The following is a 23,177-nucleotide window of genomic DNA, read 5'->3' as shown; positions in this document are numbered from 1 at the left end:
GTTTGTAACTACTTTCAAAAAATAAAATTTTCAGCAGTAGTGTAAAAATGTGTTAGAAATCACTGATTCCTGTTTCATCACAGAAAATATTCACAGCACACTCTTCCTCGGGCTACTTGACAGCCTATAATATAAAACAGTTACATCAGAAATTTAATGCATCAGTTAAATGAAAAATTTCCTACACCCTGTGCAGTTTTGTCAGAATACCTATGATAAAAATCTGAAAGATTGGGGATGGGGTTCTGCCTTAGTTGTTGAGTGCTTGCCTAGGACATGGGAGGCACTGTGTTTAACCATCAAAATCACATAAAAATAAATAAATAAAAGTAATTTTTCTATGACAAATAAATAAACAAATAAAAAATATTTAGTAGCAAAAATGAAAATCTGAACAGAACATATGAGCATGGATATAAAGACTCAGTTTTAAAAATGCTGGTGAGAATATAAATTGTATAAAGCTATTTTTAAAAATGGTATTAAGGTTCTTCAATACGTTAAATGAAAATACCATATGATTCAGTACTAGTAATTCTGGGTATGTATCTAAAAATATTGGAGTAATTACATCATAGAAAACACTACATTTATATTTTCATTGTAGTATTTTTCACTGAACATGGTAACAGAACTAAATTACCTTTAGGGTAAATTGTAGGTTGCACATGGTGCCACATGCCACATACCTCCCATCAGCTTGGGAGGGTGACGCTGGAGAATTATGAATTTAGAGCCAGCCTCTGCAACTTATCAGTGAGGCACTAAGCAAATCAATGAGTCTTTTATGTAAATAAAATATAAAAAAGGAGCTGGCAATGTAGCTCGATGGTTGACTAGCTCTGATTTCAACACACAGTACAATAAAAAATAAATAAATAAATAGGCCTGACACATTGATTCTATGCTTTATTTTCCAAGAAGCAATTTACTTGCACCCTTTCTGGATCAACTGGACAGGTTGTGTCACATTCTTTATCAAACTATTATGTGCAGGAGAAATGCAGTTTCAAAATAATGTTCATAAGGGGAACACAAGTTACCCTGAAGGAGAGAATTTTGTGACCCTGTTACAGACCAGATTCTGGGATTCAGGGAAATAAAGATAATTCCTACTAACCATAAAATCTGCAAGAGTTTATTCTTAAGAATGCAATTTAAAAATCATAAATACGAGGCTAATTAAACTAAAGTTATCATAGTAGTGGATACTTGAGAGTAATAGGATTTCACTATTTGAAGTGTGTTAAATTGGGACGTTAGAAGTAAGAAATCTTACCAATAATCATAGGTATGCATTAAAGTTAAAGGTTAATGATATAATTATAGGTATGTTTTAAAGTTAAAAATTAATAATAGATCAAGATACCTGCAGTCCAGTTTTGTAGTCTAGTGATTGAGGTGAAAATATAAAAGCTTAATCATGATTGGCAAATGTTATAGGAAAATATTTTAAACAATATATTCAATAGCTTAGGTAATTAATATATGTCTGAAAAGATTGTAACTCTCAGAAACTATATAAATTTTGAGCTTTCAAGCTATCCATTAACTACATAAAAAAAAAATCTGTAAAAAGGTATGAAATAAAGATCCCTCTAGGGGCAGCACACACTTCTGAAGGTCCCTTGTAACTTGCAACTGTAGTCCTGTCTCCTCTTCTTCCACCTAAGCCACTCATCCTTCAAGACCCCTGGACCTCTGCTAGGGCTTGACCCTGGCAATACAGATTTAATTTATTTTAATTTAAATTTAAAGTTGACTCTTTTGATAGGCTGTATTGAGCTATGGAAAAAGATATCTATCTCTATCTCTATCTCTATCTATATCCATGCCTGTGATTTGTGCTCATATTCGCATAGTACCCCATACCAAAGCGGGGAAAAGACAGCATAATCCTCCCATTAGTCTCAAGGCAGAATTGCAAATAAGTTTGTTTTTTATTGCTTATACTCCATAGTCTGGGATACTGACAGATCTAGAGACCTGGCACCCCACATCTTTTTTTCATTTTAATGTTAATGCTAGAAACATTAAATTTTATTTGAGCCTCATTTTTTAGGGGAGTAGGGACATGGCTGATTCAGGCAATTACTTATGAGTAGAAATCTCAGGATGTTTTCTCATAATACCAGAGTACAGATATATTAAATAAAATTTTGAAATTGTAATTTTTTAAATAAAAATATATACATACGTATTCACAAATTGATTTAACCTTATATACATTGATAAATTTCAATGAACTTCTGTCTGGGTGGGTCTATGTATTGTGAGAAAACACTGGCATGAAATAATTCAATCCTAAGACACTTAATGCAATTCACAACAAATCAAAAAAAAAAAAAAATCTCAGGACTGTGGAGCATTTTTGTAATATCAGTTGAAAATCAATCTCAGGAGATTTAGAGATGTTGCCCCAGGAATCTATCTATGTTTCTCTCCATCCATCAATCCATCTGTAAATCTGTGTTCATAGGGCTCTGTAGTGAGCATCCATGGATCTGATCCCCAGTGTTATCTATTTATCTATTTATTTTTACTACTTGGGATTTAACTCAGTGTCACATGACCACTGAGTCATATCCTGAGCCATATTTGTATTTTATTTAGAGATAGTGTTTCACCAAATTTCTTAGTTATTAACCATTCCTGAACCTGGCTTTGAACTCAGAATCCTCCTTCCTCAGCCTCTCCAGTTGCTGGTATTACAGGCATGCACCACTGCACATGGTCGATCCTCCGTCTTTTTTTTTAAGAGAGAGAGAGAGAGAGAGAGAGAGAGAGAGAGAGAAATTTTTAATATTTACTTTTCATTATTTGGCAGACACAACATCTTTATTTTATTTATGTGGTGCTGAGAATCGAACCCAGTGCCCCGCGCATGCCAAGCAAGCGAGTTACCACTTGAGCCACATCCCCAGCCCCCCCAGTCTTTTATCTACAAAAAAAAAGAGCAGCCAAGACCTTGTCTTTCTTTCTTTTTTTTAATATTTATTTTTTAGTTATCAGCAGACACAACATCTTTGTTTGTACATGGTGCTGAGAATCGAACCCGGGCCGCACGCATGCCAGGCGAGCGAGCTACCACTTGAGCCACATCCCCAGCCCCAAGACCTTGTCTTTCTGACATCAATTGTTTCTGGGTTAGATCCAGTTTAGTGTCACTCAAACAGTTGGCCTACTAGGCTCTGTTGGAGGAAGTGCCTGAGCCCTTTTCAATCTGTCTCTTAGGTGAGAACTGTCCAGGCCTCACACAGCCAGTGAGGAAGGGACAGGTTTCCACCATCATCTGTTCCTTTTGTTTCTGGAGCCTGCCATTTTTTTGAAACCATTTCTATGCTTCCAGTCCTAGGTAAGGAGCCCCAGCTTTCTGCACTGCACCGGAGCTGAAAGAAACTATCAAGGAAAAAACAAGCACACTGGAAGCCAGGAAATGGTAGGTGTGTGTTCACATTTTGAGACTGGTTAGGGAGGCTATTTGAAGCCAGTGGGCCTGGCAATGGTGGGAACTGGAATTGGGGGCCAGGGACTCCTCAGAGTTCTCTCCAGTGACTGGTGACCAGAAGGTGTCTCTGTGGCAACTCAGTCTTCAGTTGGCTCTGCCTACTCTAGTGGACCTTAGACCAGCACTGGAGACCCGTGGCATTCTTTGCCACCACTGTATAGTGTTTTCAGGGCCTTCCTGAAATCCTATGTGGGAATCTGTGTGCCACTTTTGAAGTGCCACTATCCTGGCCTGACCCCAGATTGTGTGGTAAAGAGAGACATCAAAAGAGAAGGCCACTCCATTGCCTGTGTTTCTTCAGGAAATAAGCTGTGATTTTAAGAACCCGTGTTTTTGCTACTCCTGAGTTTTTTTGTTTGTTTGATTTTTTTTATATATGACTGTTTGTTTGTGACCAGGAATTAATCCCAGAAATGTTTATCTACTGACACCCAACCCCAGACAATTTTTATATTTTTATCTAGAGACAAGGTCACACTGGGTGGCTCAGGTCCCCAGTAAGTTGTAAGGCTGGCTTTGAACTCACCGTTCTCATGCCACCTGAATTCTCTATATCTAATGTGAGCAGTATTTCAAGTCCAGAACAGCTGTCTGATATACAGAACTCCGGTTTAGCTATCCATATTCAGAATAAATCTCTGAATTTCCAGCTCTTACTTCACATTCCCAAAGCCAGGGTTCCCTGCTCACCTGGATTGAGGGTAAGTTGAAGAGATAGTAAAATGACCAGGCGATAATGGAGAGCTTCCAAGCACACCTGGAGGCTAATGGATAGATATGTTAATAAGCACCATTAAGGCCTATTTCAAATGTAAAAACCCTTGAGGCTCACTTGTGGGAGTACCTTCAACCAAATCATTTTTTCCCAGGGATGAATCCAGGTGGAAGTTACAGGAAGAAGAATGGGATACAGAAAAGACAGATGTGAACCCAGGGGGTAACCAGAATGCTTTTTTCAATATTTTTTTAAGTAGATTTTGCCTCATGCTCTTCTCAAAACCATACCTATACTCCAAAGCTGCCACACCAAAGTGGGTTTTTCTGTGATCATGTCCTCTCTCATGTCGTCGAGTTCTATTTTCTCCTGCTTAACTAAATCTTATTCTTTTTACTCTTATTTTCACTGAGTGTCCATAGATTTTATTCTTCAAAATTTGTGAGTCAGGATCCCAGAGAAGACTGGTTATAGGGAAATTCAGTTTCATCTAAAAAAACCTCCAGTTTCAAAATGATCAATCACTTTTTCCCATGTTTAATTTTGAAGGGGTGCCTTATTTTTAATTTTTTCTCCAAAAACTGGAGGCCAGTTTTAAAAGATTTTGCTTTACCCTTGTGAGTCTTTCACATAAGAATAAAAAAGGGAAAAATTAGGAAATCAGGTGACATTAAAAAATAATGACTCTCTTATAAGTAAAATAGTATAGTTAATGTGTCCCAATTAAAGATTTTTTCCCTTCTATGTAAGACCACTTTATTGTAATGACCTGTAGAATCATTCTGAACATTCCATCAAATATTTATGTGGTGTTGTAAAGAAAAAAAAATAATTGGACTAGACTTGTTGTAAACTACAGGAAAATTTAACCCCAAGGACTAGAGTACACAGGGAATTTGAAGGTCAGAAGCCATGTGAATAATGGGGAGTTAGACCAGGAAACAAGAAAAGACCACTGACTCCAATTAAAGTCAAACTAAAGCAAGCTTATTATTTCCACTGGTGGGGCTGTCTCTCCCACCCAAAACTACGGGAATGAGACAGCAGCCATAGCTTTCCTGCAGCCCAGATTTATAGCCCAGAAAGTTCCACAAAGGTGGGTTACAGATAACAGAACTCTGACAAGAATCACACTGTTGGTAGTTTACATTTTTGTTGGCCCCAACATCAGAATTTATGAAGGTCATTAGAGCCTCAGAGAGGGTCATTGTCTGGCCAGGGAAGGCCAAGATTTGTGAGGTGTCACTAAGTTTCAGAGAGGGCTGCTATCTGGTCAGAGAGCCAGGCATGGGTGAGTTCAAGGCTCGGGCAGGCATTCCAAGCAGTTTCAGAATTTGCAGTAATTTATACTAAAGCCAAAATTAGCTTTTCATGGCTTTGTGGCGAGATGGCTCCCAATTTTAAGAGAAAATCAGGTTGGGTCTATCACTGGGAGGGGAGGGTGGAACCACCAAGGGGGTCTCCTTGTTGACAGACTGCCAGGTCCTCTTCCTGGAGGGACCAGGATTGGGGGTTCCTCTTAATCCAGGCTGCTTGGGTGGCTGATCACACATCACCTCCCAGGTCCATGGGATATGATCACACCCTCCAGCGATAGGAGACAGAGGCCCATCTTACAGATGTGGAAACTGAGGCTCAATAACAGAAAGGAGACTGGCTGGGTGGCAAATACCTGTCATCCCAGCATTTTGGGAGGCTGAGGGGGGAGGATTGAAAGTTGGAGGCCAGCCTCAGCAACTTAGAGAGGCCCTGAGCAACTCAGCAAGACCCTGGCTCTAAATAAAATATAAAAAGGGCTGGAGATGGTGTTAGTGGGTAAGGGACCCTGGGTTCGGTCCCAGGTGCCAAAACAACAAAAAAAAGCCCTTCCTATTCTGGGTTCCCACTCCCACTGAGACCCCTGAGAGTGGGCAGGAAGCTGGGATTGATGGGCCACCCAATCCCATGCTGGGAGGCACCCCAGAGCCTCGGCCCAGCTGTGACCACCTCAACCACTTCCGGGGACCAGCCCCCCCCCCTTCACCTAAACATCACAACCATTTTTCAGGCTCAAGCTGAAATGGCACCAAAAATGGGGGTGCTGTCATGGCCGCTAGATGGCATGTCGCTGCAATAAGATGTGACAAATCCCCTGCTCCTGCCTGGGTTGTGTCCTGCCCATCATGGATGGAGACACTGCCTGTCACTGGTCAAAACTTCCTTTGGGAGATGAATGTGGTCATCAGGCCCTTCAGCCACCCCACCGGCCCACCCAGGGGCACCTCTGCCCAGAGCCAGCTGGCCACCTCCCCTACACCTGTGGAGCAGGAATGAGAAGACCCCTCTGGTCACCAGGGCATCTCTGTCCCAACCCACAGCTGGAGCCTGCTGTCACTGCAGCCTCTGGCCTGTTCCTGGGAAAGGTTGGGGCCTGGGTAAGAGGTGGGGCCAGGGTGAAACCTGCCCTTAGAAGTCAGATCTGAAGACCACAACCTCCAAATACCCAGGACTCTAGTGAGGCCAGTTCCAAGCACCAAGGGAGGGGGTGCGGACCACGGCGCTCTGGGCTCTCATGGCCACTTGGCTTCCATCTTTTGGGGGGTATCAGGGATTGAACCCAGGGTCACTCAACCTCTGAGCTGCATCCTCAGTCCTATTTTATATTCTATTTAGAGACAAGGTCTCCCTGAGTTGCTTAGGGCCTTCCTAAATTGTTGAGGCTGGCCTCCAATTGCAATCCTCCTGCCTCAGCCTCTGGAGGTGCTGGGATGACAGGCCGACCCCACTGCACACGACTTCTTGGAACTTTTGACGACCATGTGAGGCCCTGGGCAACTTAGAATTTTAGAACAGTTTTAGACTTGCAGAGCAGTGTGACAGTAGCAGTGTGTTCCTGTGTGTCACCCATCATGTTTTATAGTTGCACCATCACCACCTGCACCCACCACCTTCCGTTTTACCTGATGCCCCTTTTTCTGTCATAAAATCCCAGCCATGGACCTTGTTGTTTCATCACTAGAGGCTTCTCTGGGATGTAACCTTTTCTTCAATTTCCCTTGTTCTGGGTGACCTCAGCAGTTTGAGGGAGGACTTTTCAGGAACTGTGCTTATGTCCCTCAGCTGAGCTCATTGCCTGACTGGGACCCTGGGTGTGGGGAGTCCACCGTACCCTGTGTCTGTCAAGGCTCTTGCTGCGGACACTTCCAGTTGGCATTGACCAACACCTCCTGACTCGTCCGAGGGGACGCTTCACACCCACATGGTCCCTCTTCTCCTGTCTACCTGTGGAGGGCAGCATCATGGGCTTGGCTTCCTGGGCTGCACATTTACCTCATTGACTTGGAGCCCACAGGTGGCCGAGCCCAGCCCCCTGTGTTGACCAAGTTCCTGTGATGTCAGTGTGACTCACATCACTGCGCACTGGGTTAAAACCCAGAACGACTCTCTCTGGTTGCTCAGGTTGGTCCTGCTGGGCCATTGAGAGCCTTCTGTTGGCTCCTGGTCCCTTTAGCATATCCCCATCACTGACCATTTCAGGGTTAGAGGGCCACTGAGTGAGTGGGAGGGGGCAGTCCCTGACAGCTGGCCATACCAGAAGGTTCCTTCCCAATAGGCCGAGCACAGTGTGCATGAGCACACAGAGGCATCCCCCACATGGGCAGGACCTCAGCAGCCAGGGTGTGGGGACATGGGACAGAGTGGATGAGGAGATTATGGACAGAGGTGGAGGTAAAGCTTAGGATTCACCCTGGACCCCACTGTTCCCTGTGACAAGTGAGCTTGTCCCAGGGCCTGACCTCAGAGAAATCTCAACAGCACACAGTGGAAAACACAGAGGCACCCTTCCTGGGGATAGTGCCCAGAACCCACACCTTTGGCCTTGAGCCCAAGCCATGTTTGAAGAAATATGTGTAACAATAGTAGATAATTAAGATATGGCCAACTGGGTATGGTGGCACACGCCTGTCATCCCAGTGGCTTGGAAGTCTGAGGCAGGAGGATCGCAGTTTGGAGGCCAGCCTCTGCAACTCAGCAAGGCCCTGTTAAACTCAGTGAGACCCTGTCTCTGAATAAAAATGTCCTTGGGTTTAATCCTAGTTATTCCTTGCCCCTAAAAAAAAAAAAAAAAGTTTAAAAGAGGGAGAGAGAGGGAGGAAGGGAGGGAGATGGAGGGGGAGGGGTGGTGTCCAAATAACATTTAAGACATTATTTGAAAGCACTTCAGGGGAGGGAGGATTCCAGCAAAACAATCCCCAAATAGTTATAATTTAAAACAAAAAACTCTTCAGACAGAACTAACCACACCGCAGAGCTCATGGGAGAGGGGAGGCCCAGCCCAGGTGGTGCACGCTGCCTTCATGGGGACGCAGTCTTCATGGAGAGCCTCCCAGGTCCCTTCATGGACTTGTCCTGCTGGTCATCCAGGATCTTGGCTGAGGATTTGGCGTCATGAACAGCTTGCTGGTCTCCTCCATGGGCTCTTGTTTGATGCTGTCCTTCCCGTTGATCTTGGCCAGCATGTTGGCTGGAGTCAATAGCTGCACCAAGAACCTGCAGTGGACAGTTGGGCCAGGAGTCCAGCCAGGCCCAGAGGTCCCCCCTCAGGTCCACGGGCAGCAGGACTCTGCCAGATGGACCCCCTGCAGGCTCTGGCTGGTTGTTGTGGAGCCAGCAAAGGAGAGAGCTTCCACAACTGGGAACATCACAGTCACAGCCCCATCAGGAAGGCCACCAGTGTGACATAAGTCCTGGTCCTCACATCTTAACCCTAGTCTAGAAATTCCTCAAGCCAGGCACAGTGGCTTCCCAAAGGCTCTGGAGGCTGAGACAGGAGGATGGCAATTTGGAGGCCAGCCTCAGCAATTTAGGGAGTCCTGAGCAACTCAGCGAGATCCTATCTCTAAATAAAATGCAAAAGAGGGCTGGGGACAGGATTCAGTGGTAGGGCACCTGCCTAGCACTTGCAAGTCCCTGGATTTGCTCCTTAGCCCAATGTCACAATAAATCAACAGAATCAAGGCCCCGTCCCTGTGGGTCTCCAGCTAAGAGAGGTTAAAATTCAGTGAAGCCACCACACAGGAGGCTTCAGCTGTAGGCTCAGCTGGAACCAAGGGACATGTGGGGGTAAGAAAATGGGTCACAGGGCCTCATGGACTGTAGGGGACTCCCTTCCTGGTCTGGAGAGCCCACTGTCCTCATGCATCTGGACAGGAGCAAGGGGCCAGGGGCCAGGGGAGAGGCTGTGCTGACGAGTCTCCCAGGGAGCCTAGGTTCTGGTTCTGTCCATCTCCTGTCCCAGAGGATGGTGACAGAGTTGGTGACCTCCTGCAGAGGGAGTGTCAGCGGCAGGACAAGGGGACCTCTCTCATCAATCTATCTTTCACAACCAACCTCAGACGCTCAGCAGTCTAAGCTAGGTAGCTTCTCTGGGATGTCCCAGGACTTGTCACACCTGGAAGCCCAGAGATAGCCTGAGCCCTGTGCAGCCTCCACCTGGGTCCAGGAGGCCACCGCCTCACCTCAGAGTGGTCTTGGTGCCAATCTCCTCCAGGTGGTTTAGTGCCTTCTCACTGATGTGGATACCCTCCATATGGGCTAGGATCTTAATCATCCTTCAGAGGAGAAAGAACATGATCATGGGCCCCAGGCACAGTGGTGCATGCTTGTAATTTCAGCACAGGAGGATACGGCCCCCAAGAACCCCTATTTTATTGATTTTGTTTGGGGCTGGGAGGCTCCACCACAGAGCCCCAGATACAGCCCTTTTAATTTTTGTTTAGAGACAGGATCTTGCTGGGTTGCTTAGGTCCTTGCTGAGGCTGGCCTCCAACTCGTGATCCTCCTGTCTCAGCCTCCTCAGCCTCCTCAGACTCTGAAATTACAGGTGTGTGCCACTGCTCCTGGATGGACAATGATATCTTAAATATGAGGCCAAAAACACAAAAGAAAAAGCAGATAAACTGCAATTCTTTGATTTTTGTATGTGGATGTGATGCTGGATGTGGAACCCAGGGCCTTGGGCACACTAGGCAAGCACTCTAACACTGAGCCACATATACCTCCAGGACAATCAACTGGAGCTTTAAATCAAAATTCAAGTCTCGTTAATGTCAAAAACCCTGTTCAAACACTGAAAAGACAACTCAAAGAATAAAAAAAATACTCACGAATCACACACGTGGAAAAGGTCTAGTATCCTCAATATATAAAGAGCTCTTACAATTCAATAATAAAAAGATAACATAATAAAAAAGGGTCAAGGATAAAAACAGATATTTCTACAAAGATATACAAATAGCCAGTAAAACACAAAAAAATGCATTCTCACTGGCCCTTGGCAAATGCAAATCAAGTGATAGGCCACCCCACACCCACAAGGACATCTACGGTGTACAGTTAAAGATGTCAAGTGGCAGGTGGAAAAACCAAGACATCCAGACATTACTGGTAGGAGTGTGGCAATAAAGCCATCCTATTGGCAGTTCCTTGGAAGGTCAGAGGTGCCATGTGACACAGCAGCTCCACTCCTCCACACAGATCCAAAAGAAAAAAACCGCAGTCCCCACACATCTGCGCCAGTATTACTCCCACAGCCAAACCCCCCGACGGGTTCGAGCTGATATGCCGCAGTCTGGCTGAGCACAAAATAACCGAGCCACCACACAGTCTTTTAGAGTCAAACAGCAACTTTTTATTCCCGAACTCTCACCGGCACTCTACACGCACGTTCTGGGAAAATACACTCCCTCCACCAGGCTCTGCATACCATTTCTCTCAGAACCCCTTGAGAACTCAATGGGAACTCAAGGAGTGGGCGCCTGAGGCAGCAGGATATGCCCTATTCCCAGCAGGATCCACCCTAAACCCGGAGCCACCCTAATCCAGCAGGATCCACCCTAAACCTGGAGCCACCCTAATCCCTGAGCAGGGTCACCTTTCAACCAAAAATGCCATGCGTTATTCCTACTTGGCTATGGCTCTCAGCACTGATGAGTGCACAGATCCATGAGCTGGTGAAGGCCCCACACAATGGGTGCTCCTCAGCCACAGGAGATTCAAGAGCCTGGAGGACAGGGGTGAAGCCTGTCAGTCACACCACTCACACAACCACATAAGGCTAAGGGATAGAAATCAGCCTTCCGCTGCCTGAGGTCGGGGTGATGGACAGGCCACAGCAGCAGAGGGGCTGTGGACAGCTGATGGGGACAGGGGTGGCAGCATTCTAAAACCGACTATGGTGGCATTTTTGCGGTTTTGTGGACACACTAAGTGCTACTGGAATTTTCCAGGGTGTAGGAGCTGCATATCCAGAGGGCTGCTCTTCAAAGCCTCACTTGGGACTAGGCCACAGGCTCCCACTGGGACCAGGCCACACCACTGCCTATGGCCTGATGCCTATGACCTGGAGCTGGCCTGGCACAGTAGCTGCTGATCTTCCTCCTTAGCCCCACACAGAAGGAAATGAGGAGGTCAAGGCTGCTGTCCAGACTCATCATCTAAGATTTTTAAAAAGACTGGATACTGCACAGGCCCACGCCTGTCATCTCAGCAGCTTGGGAGGCTGAGGCAGGAGGATTGTAGCTGGAGGCCAGCCTCAGCAAAAGTGAGGTACTAAATAAGCAGCTCAGTGAGAAACTGTCTCTAAATGCATTGGGTGGGGTTGGGCCTTGAAGCCAGGAGCTGCTTGGGTGGACACTTTCTGGCTCTGGCCTGGGAAGGTCCCCGAGTCAGGACAGCCCCATGGGCTCTCAGCACATCAATATGTTCCACTGCCCCAGAGGGCCCATGTGGAAAGTCAGGAGAAGAAGCCCTCAGCCAACACTGTACCTTCTCCCCCTGTCCCTCATGGGCCCCAGAGTCAGACGAGGGTCAGCAGGGCAGGGAGCTGGAAGGTCCCCTGGGGAGCAGCCTGTCAGCAGCAGGTCAGGAGTCACCCACAGTGTGCCCATGTCCCAGATACTCCTCCGCCCCCACCACAACCCCTTTTTGCCCAGAGCCCCAGCTCCTGACCCAGTCGAGCCTTGGTCACAGCCCAGCCTGCTTCTGGGCTGCGTGCTCCCTGGACACCAGGTAACAGCCCCTGCTCCTGGGCTTGTGGGGCAAGGTCACATCCCTCAGTGCTGCTCGACCATGACCCCGGGACTGGGCACCAGGGTCCTGTTCTGGAGACCACGGGGCTCCATCCCCACAGGCAGGTTCTTGGGTCAGAGCCACCTTCCCATGGAACTTTCTCTGGGGCTCAGGGTGGACAGAGCAGCATCCTCAGCCAGCCAGGCAGGACCCAGATAGGGGACCCAGTGAGGGGACCCAGTGATGGGGACCCAGTGAGGAGATCAAGTAAGGGGACCTGGAATGGGGACTTCTACACTATCAGGTGGTGGCTGCAGAACCCCTGGTCCCCAATGCCACCCAGGGTGCCCTGAGCTCCCCCAGAAGCTGGACAGGCTGACACCAGCTGCCCTCAAGGCTGCAGGAAGCACTTTCACCCTGATCTTGTTCGGTCACATCAGGGGACTTGGGGGGACCAAAGAATGCTGCCCATGAGCCTGGGCCATTCACTCGGATTTCATGGGCAAGGGAACAGCCAGTGGCAGGGACCCAGGGGTGGCCTGGTACTGTGGTCCCCTAGCTCCTGAGCCAGGGCTTCTTCATTGAGAGCCACTGAATTTCCCACTGTCTGCCACTCAGCAGGCAGTATGGGGAACTGGGGGGTCACTTCTGGCTCTAGCCATCCTGAGACACTTGGACCACAGGGTTCTTTTCTAATTCCTACCCCAGCATGCATTCTCGAGGACTTGTCCCCATGGCCCTCAACTGCTGGGGTGGAAGTGGCCCTCCTGCCACCTGCGCTGAGCAGGCCCAGGCCCATCTCCTGTTGAACCAGAAAGACAGAAAACCCCGAGAGTGTGACTTAGTAAGGCCCTGAGCAACTCAGTTGAGACCGTGTCTCTGAACAAAATACAGAATAGGGCTGGGGACGGGGCTCAGGGGTCAAGAACCCCTGAGTTGAATCCCTTTCTTTTTACTCCTGATAAAGGAGCATCCAGGGGACTCACTGGAGCAGGGGGCCCAGGCTCTTTTAGGTGGTAATTTATGGGTGACACGAGGCCTTAGGCTCATCCATAAATCAGGGAGGTGCAGCCACCGTGGGATGCAGCAGCAGATAGAGGAGGAGCCACCTGGTGAAGTCCCCAGGCTCAGGATTCAGGGAGGGACACCAGGGAGATAAAGGAAGATTGAAGATGCCACCTCGTGCAGCAGGAAGGGACAAAGGCTGTCTGGTCCCTGTCCCCCACAGGGTTTGGGTCTTGAACACTCTGCCTGCTTAAGTCACTAGGAGAGGAAGACAGAAAAGTCAAGGTGACTTAGGTAAAGGGACAGCTGCTGACCTTCCCTCACCCACCCCCTCTGAGCAAAGTGATGTCCTGGTCACCCAGGTCTTTCTCTGGCAGACCCTCAGGCATGGCACTGTCCTCGGGGAGCATACCTTCACAGCCCTGATGTTGATGTCATCCATGTAGATGATGTCCCTGGACTTCACAAGTTCTTCTGCAGACTTTCAAAAATGCTGGGGTCTAGTTAAAGCAAAACCAACCAGACAAAGGGGGACTCAGACAACTATGATGCACGTTCCAATTTCTTCTGACCCCAAGGGAAGGCACCTTTCCATAAGAGACCTGAGGGGCCAGGCACAGCGGTTCACATCTGTAATTCCAGGGACTTGGGATGCTGAGGCAGGAGGATCACCAAGTTGAAGGGCAGACTCAGCAACTTAGTGAGGGGAGACTGTATCTCAAAACAATACAAAGCAAAATAAAAAGGGCAGGCTTCTGACTCCCTGCTTAAGCACTATGGGTTCAGTTCACAGGACTAAACATGAGAGAGACAGACATATAGACAGACACCTGAGGTAGCCAGCGACCCTAGGAGTGGGTGGGTATGAGGGTATGTGGCTGGGCACAAGAGCCTGGACTGGGGGGTTACCACCCCAGGAGGTGAACCTGAGGGTGACCATGTCTGCCTGCAGGGGACAAGACAACGTCAACATTACTCTTCCTTGCCTTGCCTTCAGGGGTTGCAAAGTGGTAGAAGCATTCTCAGAGAGACACAGCTGCCCTTAGAGGGGACATGTGTCCATGGCCATGCCCCACGGCACCCCCAGGATCACCACTACAACTCCAGTCCTTGGGTTAGCGACACCAGAGCTTCTTGCTTAGCCACCTGAGGCTGCATTTGATGTGGCCCGTGATTCTGGCTCTCTGGGGTTCAGTCTCCTCCTTTATGTGGCAGCACCCAGAAGCATCCACAGAAGAGTCCAGCTCAGAAGGGGAAACATAAGTTGGAATCCCCCAAAACTGTCTGGGTCGGGAGGCTGAGGAAGGAGGATCACCAAGGTGGAGGCCAGTCTAGACAGCAAAGCTTGGCCCTGGGGCTGGGGCCCAGCTCAATGGCAGAGCACTAGTTTGCTATGGCCAGGGCCCTGGATTTGAGCCCCAGGACCACAAAAGAGCAAATCCTAGCACCCTCCTGCCCCTCGGGGCTGTGCACAACCATCTCAGAATGACAGTGCTCTATGGGGCCTTGCTCTTCCCCAGGGGTGTGCACTGGGCAAGAACAGCAGCCTCTGCAGGACCCAGCTGGCAGACAGGTCCTGAGGCTGAGCTTCTAGAGCAGCTGCTACAGACGGCCACCCTGTGGAAACACACCTGAGATCTGTCCCAGACAGTGTCCAGAGTCAAAGTGGGGTGACAGGGGGCATGACACAGACTAACACCCAGTGCAGGGCTCTCTCGGCAGGAGGGGCCCCCCAAAAGGCAAATCCAGAAACAAAGTTGGTTTGTGGTGGCTAAAGGCCAGGGGAGGGGACAGCAAGTGGCCATTCATGGGAATGAGGTCCCTTGGAAGCTCATGACAATGTTCTAGAATTAAGATGAGGAGTGTAAACTATGTCATGCATCAAAATCCTGTGGGCCACACACACTTAAAATGGATGGATCATGTTTCCAAATGCACCCCAAAAGAGCTGCCAGAAGCTCACCAGGGTCCAGCCTCTCTGGCCTCCTTGGGGCACTGTGCAAACAGGACCAGGGCTGGGGAGTCCCCAGGCCAAGATTGGTAAGCCTCCTTCAAACTCAGACACTTTACAACTCCACACAACGCACCTGAGCTCCTTCTGTCCCAATATCTCATCCATGTGGGGAAACTGACCAGAAGGACTTGGGTTTGGGGGGGCTGGTGGTACCAAGGATTGGACTCAGGGGCCCTCGACCACCAAGCCCTATCTCCAGCCCTGTTTGGCATTTTATTTAGAGTCAGGGTAACCCTGAGTTGCTTAGTTGGTTGCTTTGGCTGAGGCTGGCTTTGAACTCATGATCTTCATGCTTCAGCCTCCCAAGCTGCTGGGATCAGAGGTAGGTACCACCTTTGTTTTGGAAGACAATTTTCCTGTTCTCCATTAGGCTATTTTTTTTGAGAAGCTGGATGATGCAGACTGATGGATGTCTCAAATTTCCACTGTGTTCCTGTTTCCTCTCTCCTATGTGGAAGAGGACAAATTTTATCTTTTCTTCTCAGGCACTTTCATAGGGTTGATTTACCAGATGAACTGGCTCAAGGTGTCATTCCTGAGAGGGTTCCACCTTCTCAGAACTTCATTAATCCAAGGTGGAGGGGATGTGGTGAGTAATTAGAGAGAGAGAGAGAGAGAGAGAGAGAGAGAGAGAGAGAGAGAGAGAGGTTTGCAGAGCCAAGCTCCTGAGATTAAGGCCCCTTTAGAAAACAGAAAAATAGCCCTTGGAAGAAGTGACATTTTCATGATCTCCATAAAGCATTGACCCAGAAACCACCTCAGAAAATCAAAGAACCATCAAATTATAAAAGGGGGAAAGATGGAGAGATTCTATGATGGATGGAGAGTGGTCTAGTGATGAAAAACTGAGCCACAGAGAGCTCAGAGGACTCACAGGGGTCACAGAGCGCCAAGGGACTCACAGTCACCCTGGCCCTCAGCCAGCACTGGACACAGGATGACTGTGAAGCCTCTTTCTGAACCTGAAGAGTTGATCTGGAAAACAGGGAAATGAGATTCATGGCATCTGCACACACAGGCACACAGCTGCGAGGAGCCACAGGTAAAATACTTCCCCAAGCCTGCAGCAGGGTACCTGGCTATGTAGCAGAAGACAGGTACAGAGCTAGTGTGAGTCAATCATAAAAACAGTGGATGAGTAAAAATATTATGAAAAAGAAAGAAAAAAGAAAACAAAATAATGTCCACTTTGACTTTTTGGGGAGGTGAGGGGGCAGTACTGGGAATTGAAACCAGGGGTGACTTACCCTTGAGCCCCGTCCCCAGCCCCATTTTTTATTTTATTTGGAGACAGGATCTCCCTGAGCTGCTCAGGGCCTTGACTAAATTGATGAGGCTGGCGTCACCTTGTGATCCTCCTGCCTTAGCCTCCTGAGTGGCTGGGATTACAGGCATGCTCCACTGTGACTGGGTGGCCAATAGTCATCATGTGGCAGATGAGATGGCAGAAAAAATTTCTTTTTTTTTTTTTAATCCAAGTAACAATTTTATTCTAATCTACAGCACAATTTTTACATACATTTTAGTGGTTTTTGACAGTGTAACTTTTAAGCAGATTTTTAAATCAATCTACAAAAGTTCATTTGTTAAACATAAAATATACACAGTAAAACAACAGGCATCCAGATGTTCAGAATCATGCAGATAGAGGTGGTCTGGGTGGTGATGTCGCTGGGTACCTTGCCTAATTAAGAACTCATTGGCAAACATCAGTTCTATTCCCCTATAATTTAGCAAAATCATAGAGTTCTAAACATACACACAAAATAAACTCTCTTTTAAAGCTACATCAGTACAAAATTTGAATTAATAAGCTAATTATCATTCAACAATTCCACTGAGCAATTGCATTGCTAGAAAATAGGCAGTATTGGCACCCAAACTAAGGGCAAGGTTATTTCATTTCTTACAACACCAACAAGAGAGGTTAACCAACAAAGCAACTAACACATTAGCTGTAATACAACACACTGAGGAAAAACAAAAATAATATATAAATACTACTCCATTGAGCCAGGATATAACTCATGGACTACAGATACAAGTTTCTACCTGTCAAACAATGCTTTAAATATTTTTGTAGTTAAAAAAAAAGTATATCGGGAGATGCAGAGGAAAGGCAGAAATGTGAATTTATAATCTGATTTCACAATTTAAAATGAATATCAAACTGATACTATAAGCTAAGTGACAGTGACCTAACCTGTTGGGCACAGAACAGGCAATACCACTCTTCACTGTAATTCATAATGCTCTTGAGAAGTTTTCAGCGGATGGCCAGCCCAACAATACTAGCATAATACACAGAATACTCATCCACTGTTGAAAGAGACCCTGAAGAAAACATGGCAAAGGCATAGAGAAAAGTTGGATCTTTTGAAAAAGTTAATGATATCAAAATGGTTTTCCATCACTGGTAAGCCAAACCGTGTCAAGTGTATGGCCCAAAGCAGCACTGAATTCAGAGTCAGAGGTTGGCAGAAAAGTTTGGAAAACTGCAGTTTTTAAAAATTGGCAATTTTTCCACACTTCATAAAACTATCAGAAGAGGTATAATGTTTGTTCATTTGTGGAATGTTGACTGCTTGCAGCAAAAATTCACAACATGAATGAGGAGCCGCAGAGAGGCAGGTCAATGAAATATTTTTAAAAAATTTACAAAAAAACTAAAGTTTCTATTTAAAAAATAACCATGTTATGCCAAGATGAAACATGGTAAAAAGTAGTGTAAGTTCTGTTCATGATTCTTTACACAGTGAATGGGAAAGTGATAGAAAGAATTTTTTTTTCTTAAAAAGGAAGTTTTGTTATTGCACTGACTTTTATAACGTGACCTACTAATTTAGAAAAATCATGTAGTAAAATCTGTAAAATTAAAATACAAAATTCTGGTTTGTAAACATCAGTTGGCCAAAGTCTCTCCAGAGTCCTTCATGATAGTGGAATGGAATGAATAATGAACTCACTGCCTTATTTGTTTGCTGTGAGGGGGGAAATCCAGAACACAGCTTTTAACCTTTCACAGTAATTGTATTCAAAGGATATAAAGAAAGTCAGTGCATTGCTTTTTTTTATCCCTGTGCAATTTTCAGCTCTTACCCCACTCCCAAGTGCCACAGTTGAGATAATACTGTTTGGAGACCTAGTCCAGACTGATCATAAATGTCGAATAAAGTCTGTAGGACTTCGGTATAAGTATTTCCAAATGGCGTAGTAGTGCACGGCAGCTGCTGTGGCCACAAAGAGGTGCCAGATGGCGTGGGCAAAGGGAATGATGCCATCACTCTTGAAGAACACAACTCCCAAGCAATAAATTAAGCCCCCATAGGCAAGTTCCTGAAGTCTGCCGGTGTTATTCATTGACGTCACCACCAAGGCAGGAGAAAATCCCATTGTGAGATAGAAAAAGAGCTCAACCACTTTGTACTTTTCATGGTAGAGAAATACATAAATGGTTCCTCCAGCTGCCATGAGCCAGGTAAACCAACGCATATGAGATGCCAGGGGTCCAAGTTCACGGAGATTTAACAATGGAGTATAAGATGCTGCAATGAAGAAATAAATAACCATTCTATTACACATGTGAAAACAATGCTCCACTGTTCTTAAGTGACTCCTTTTCCATGATACAATGTGAAATACTGTGGAAACGATGAAGAGGGCACAAAGGCCCATCCCATAAATCCATGCTTTTATCTTTTCCCAGCAGTCATCAGACAGCCCATGGAGGAGGGCACTGCCCACAATGGCCGGAACAATGAGGAATGCATGTGTGTAACAGTTAGCAGCATGTTCATAGCAAGTTGGTTTGTAGCGGCCATTGGCTGGAGCCCGATGGTTCATGAAACGCTGGAATCGATTCTTGAACCGCATTGATCCTCCGCTCCTCCTTGGGGGCCGGGAGCTCCATCTCGTCAGCACCGGCGGCAGGGCGCGCGGCCCTCATGGGCTTGGGCTGCTCCAGAGGCCGCCTGCGTGCCCGGTGGAGCCGCTGGGCCGGAGTGGGCCACGCTGGGGGTCGGGACAGGGCCCGGGCCAGATCGGGCGGCTGGGGGCGTGAGGGAGGCCGCTTAAACGGCCCCTGCGCCTCCCGCCTCCCGCCTCCCCAGGTCCTCCGCCCCCGGGTGCCCGCACCCCGCCCCCAGAAAAAATTTCTTAATCACACAACTCCCAGGAGTAATAAGAAAAGAAAGAGCTACCTCATGAAGGGAGCTACATCCATGCCCTCTACGAGGTGTCCCTTTGTACTACACGATGTTATCCTGAGTGTCCCATATGGCATCGACAGTGCAGAGGGCAAGGAAAGAGGGACACAGAGGTCACACCACCTGCCCGGTGCAACAGTGCTGAGGACAGGGCTCAGGAAAGACTCCCCTTGATCTGCTTGATGCCCTTGGCTGTCTTGAGCCCTATTATCAAGTGGCTGATGGTCTTGCCGTAGCCACCCATGGGGTTCTCGGTCCCACATGGCGTCAGCTCCGTCACCTCCCCTCATAGACCTGCTTGGCCTCCTTTATCCGCAGCTCTGGGAGGGATGGCCGATGGGGACACAGTGAGAAATGGGACCATCCTTCTCTTCACATCCATCTCCTCCCCACCAACAACCTTCGTACCTAAAACTGCCACAGCACAAGAACTGACAAGTCAACTTACAGTACAACCCAGTGACACCATCATGGCTGGAGAGCAACACTGCAGGGAGCGGTGGCCAATGCCTTTCATCCCAGCTCAGGATGGCGAGGCAGGAGGGCAAGCTGGAGGCCAGCCTCAGCAACCCAGTGAGGCCCTGATAAACTCAATGAGACCCTGTCTCTTAATAAATTCAAAAAAGGTCTGGGAGGTGGCTCCGTGCTTAGGTGCCACAGGTTCAATCCCTGGTGCCCCGCCTCAAAAAAAAAAAAAAAAATAGAAGAGCTGAGGGTCGCTGCTCTCCTGACAAATGGGGAGGTCACAGAGGACTTCTGCTTGCAGGCCACCATCGGGCTCCTTTTGAGCTGATATGGAAATGTCCCAAAGGCAGAGACACATGGCCACAGGATCAGACACTCAGGCCACTTCCCACTGTTCAAGGGGGGCATTATCTTATCACGCCATCCCTTGCCTTCTCTTCTTCAGAAACCAAACAAGGACAGGGACACTCAAGACTGGAAGCTAAGGGTAAGCTTTCCTCTGCCTGGGATCCACCTGAGAGCCTATAAATGGGGCTTTTGGAAAACACCCAAAAGAGAAGCCTCATTCTGTGTTTGATGAAACAAATTTCCAGCTCCTGAACCCCAAGACAAACTTCTCAAACAAAGTCCGGAGAAGCTGTGCACACCCCAAGTCCCAGCAGCTCTGGAGGCTGAGGCTGGTGGATCATTGGTTAGAGGCTAGCCTCCACAACACTGAGGCCCTGAGCAACTCAGGGAGAGTCTGTCTCTAAATCAAATGCAAAATAGGGCTAGGGATGGGGCTCAGAGGTCGAGGGCCCCTGGATTCAATCCCTGGTACAAAAAAAAAAAAAGAAAGAAAAGAAATTTCCCAGACAACATGAAGGTATCAGAAAACTCTGTCCTGCTTGGAAAATTCTTGGCTTTCAAGTCTACATTCATTTTTTAATAGAAACTTTTCTATTCTGCAAAGAGGAAATTTCTCCAAATGGAATGTCTGCCCATATTCATTTTGAGGGGACAGCGACATGAAATTTCCCCAGGAGGGGAAGAAAGGCATCCCTGTCTCTCAGCTACTCATATTTTTCTAGAAGTTTCTTGGTGGTGACCAGCAGACAGAGGAAGAACCTGTGGACAGTGGGCCCAGCTGTGGGCCAGGGGGCGAACTGAGGGTGGTGTCTCTAGCCACAACAGAACAAAGGACATGGGTTTCATCTGCTGGTTTAGGCTTCTGAGTCCCTGAAAGGGACCTTTATCATGTCAAGGGAGTGACACAATCGGGGACAGATGACCCTCTCTCCATCCCTCTTTAGCTTTGCAGGAAGTCAAATGTGTGGGAACAGCAGGCTCATGTCTGAGGGGAGGTCACAGCCTGCTCTTTCACTCTGTGGCAGGATCTAGAAATTTCTCTTCAACTGCTGCCCTCAAAAGCCCCTGCTGTGTCCCCTACCCACCCCACCCCAGGGGCCACTCCCAACCAAGGACCCTGGTGACCTCTACTTTTTCAAATTTTAAAGCATTTTAATTCCCGCTGAGCAATTCCAACACAAGCAACTGTGTGAAGGCCAGTTTTATCACGTTTCTGTCTCACAAAAAAATGTTTTTTTTAATTATTTTTTTTAGTTGTAGATGAGCACAATACATTTATTTTATTTTTATTCTTATTTTTATGAGGTGCTGAGGATTGAACCCAGGGCCCCACACATGCTAGGTGGGTGCTCTACCACTGAGCCTCTGCCCCAACCTAGAAAAATGGTGGGTTTTTTTAAATTTAAGATCTTAAAAATAATAATATTCAGGAATTTGAAAGGTTGTCCTACCTTACTGGTTACACTTTTTTTTGGTTCTTTTTGGTACCAGGAATGGAATTCAGGAGCCATCAACCCCTGAGCCCCATCCCCAGCCCTTTTTATATTTTATTTAGAGACAAGGTCTCACTTAGTCGCTAAGGGTCTGGCTAAGTTGCTGAGGCTGGCCTCCAACTTGTGAGCCTCCTGCCTCAGCCTCCTGAGCTGCTGGAATATTGTTCATATGTTTAATTAATGAGTTAAATAAAATCACTGGCACATGTTTAAATAAGAAAAAGTAAGCCAGGCATAATAGCACACATCTGTAGCCATAGTTACTCAGCATACTGAGGTAAGAGGATGGTTTGAACCCAGGAGTTCCAGGACTGCCTGGGAAACATAGTGAGACCCTGAAAATAGGAAATAAAAAGGGAAAATGAGAAATGAAGGAAAAACAATGGAGAGAAAAAATTTAAACATAAAACCCAGGTGTGGTTGTACAAGGTCTCAGCAACTCGGCGAGACTTTGTCTTTAAAGAAAATATAAAAAGGGCTGAGGACAGGGCTCAGGGGTTAAATGCCTCTGGGTGCTATATCTGGTACCAAAAATTAAAAATAAAAAGCCTAAGTTCAATGTGACACAAAGCTTAGCTTCTGCACACAGTTCAGAATTAAAACTCTTCAGTTCAGCATTAGTGTCATACAGGGGCTGGGGGTGGCTCAGCAGCTATGGTCCCAAAAGAGAGAGAGACAGAGACAGAGAGAGAGAGAGAGAGAGACGGGGGGGAGAGAGAGAAAGCAAGAGCCCCACAGTTGAGTGCTTACGGGGACCTGCTGGGGAAGATCAAGGGGCAGAGTCAGTCCCCCAGAGAGGCACTGCAGTAAGACAGAGTGCCAGTCACAAGGAAATCAGATGGCTGTGGAAGGAAAAACAGGGTCCCATGACATCTCCCCACTTCCAAACGCTGCACACTTCCACTGCATTCTCTTTCCTTCAGCATTAAATCAAAAGCTCCCCAAGTAGACTTTGTAGTCTTATTTATTTATGTACTTATTTATTTATTTATTTATTTATGTACTTATTTATTTATTTATGTATTTGGGTACCAGGGATGGAACTCAGGGGCCCTTGACCACCAAGCCCCATCCCCAGCCCTTTTTATATTTTATTTAGAGACAGAGTCTCGCTGAGTTTCTCAGGGCCTCACTAAGTTGCTGAGGCTGGTCTCCGACTTCTGATCCTCCTACCTAAGCCTCCCAAGCTGCTGGGATGGCTGGCTGCTCTTGCCTGTCTTGTCATCAGCACCAAAAGAACACAAGCAGTACAATCAACACACCACAGAAGCATTTTTAAGATGAAAGGATTCAAAGCACTGGAGAAGCAACAACCATCTGTCACTCCGACATGACACTCACGATGGCCCTGAGGAAGTACTCCATCAGCACCTCT

General features: G+C 47.1%; 1 pseudogene; it reads right to left on the bottom strand.

Moving 5' to 3' along the window:
• Nucleotides 1-18,374: 18,374 nt before the first annotated feature.
• Nucleotides 18,375-19,320, bottom strand: LOC143388995 (monocyte to macrophage differentiation factor pseudogene; annotated as a pseudogene).
• Nucleotides 19,321-23,177: the final 3,857 nt, after the last annotated feature.

The sequence above is a fragment of the Callospermophilus lateralis genome, unplaced genomic scaffold (assembly GCF_048772815.1).
Source record: "Callospermophilus lateralis isolate mCalLat2 unplaced genomic scaffold, mCalLat2.hap1 Scaffold_43, whole genome shotgun sequence".
NCBI classification, from domain to species: Eukaryota; Metazoa; Chordata; class Mammalia; order Rodentia; family Sciuridae; genus Callospermophilus; species Callospermophilus lateralis.
Note: the sequence above shows the minus strand (reverse complement) of the source record. Positions and strands in the feature narration are given on the sequence as shown.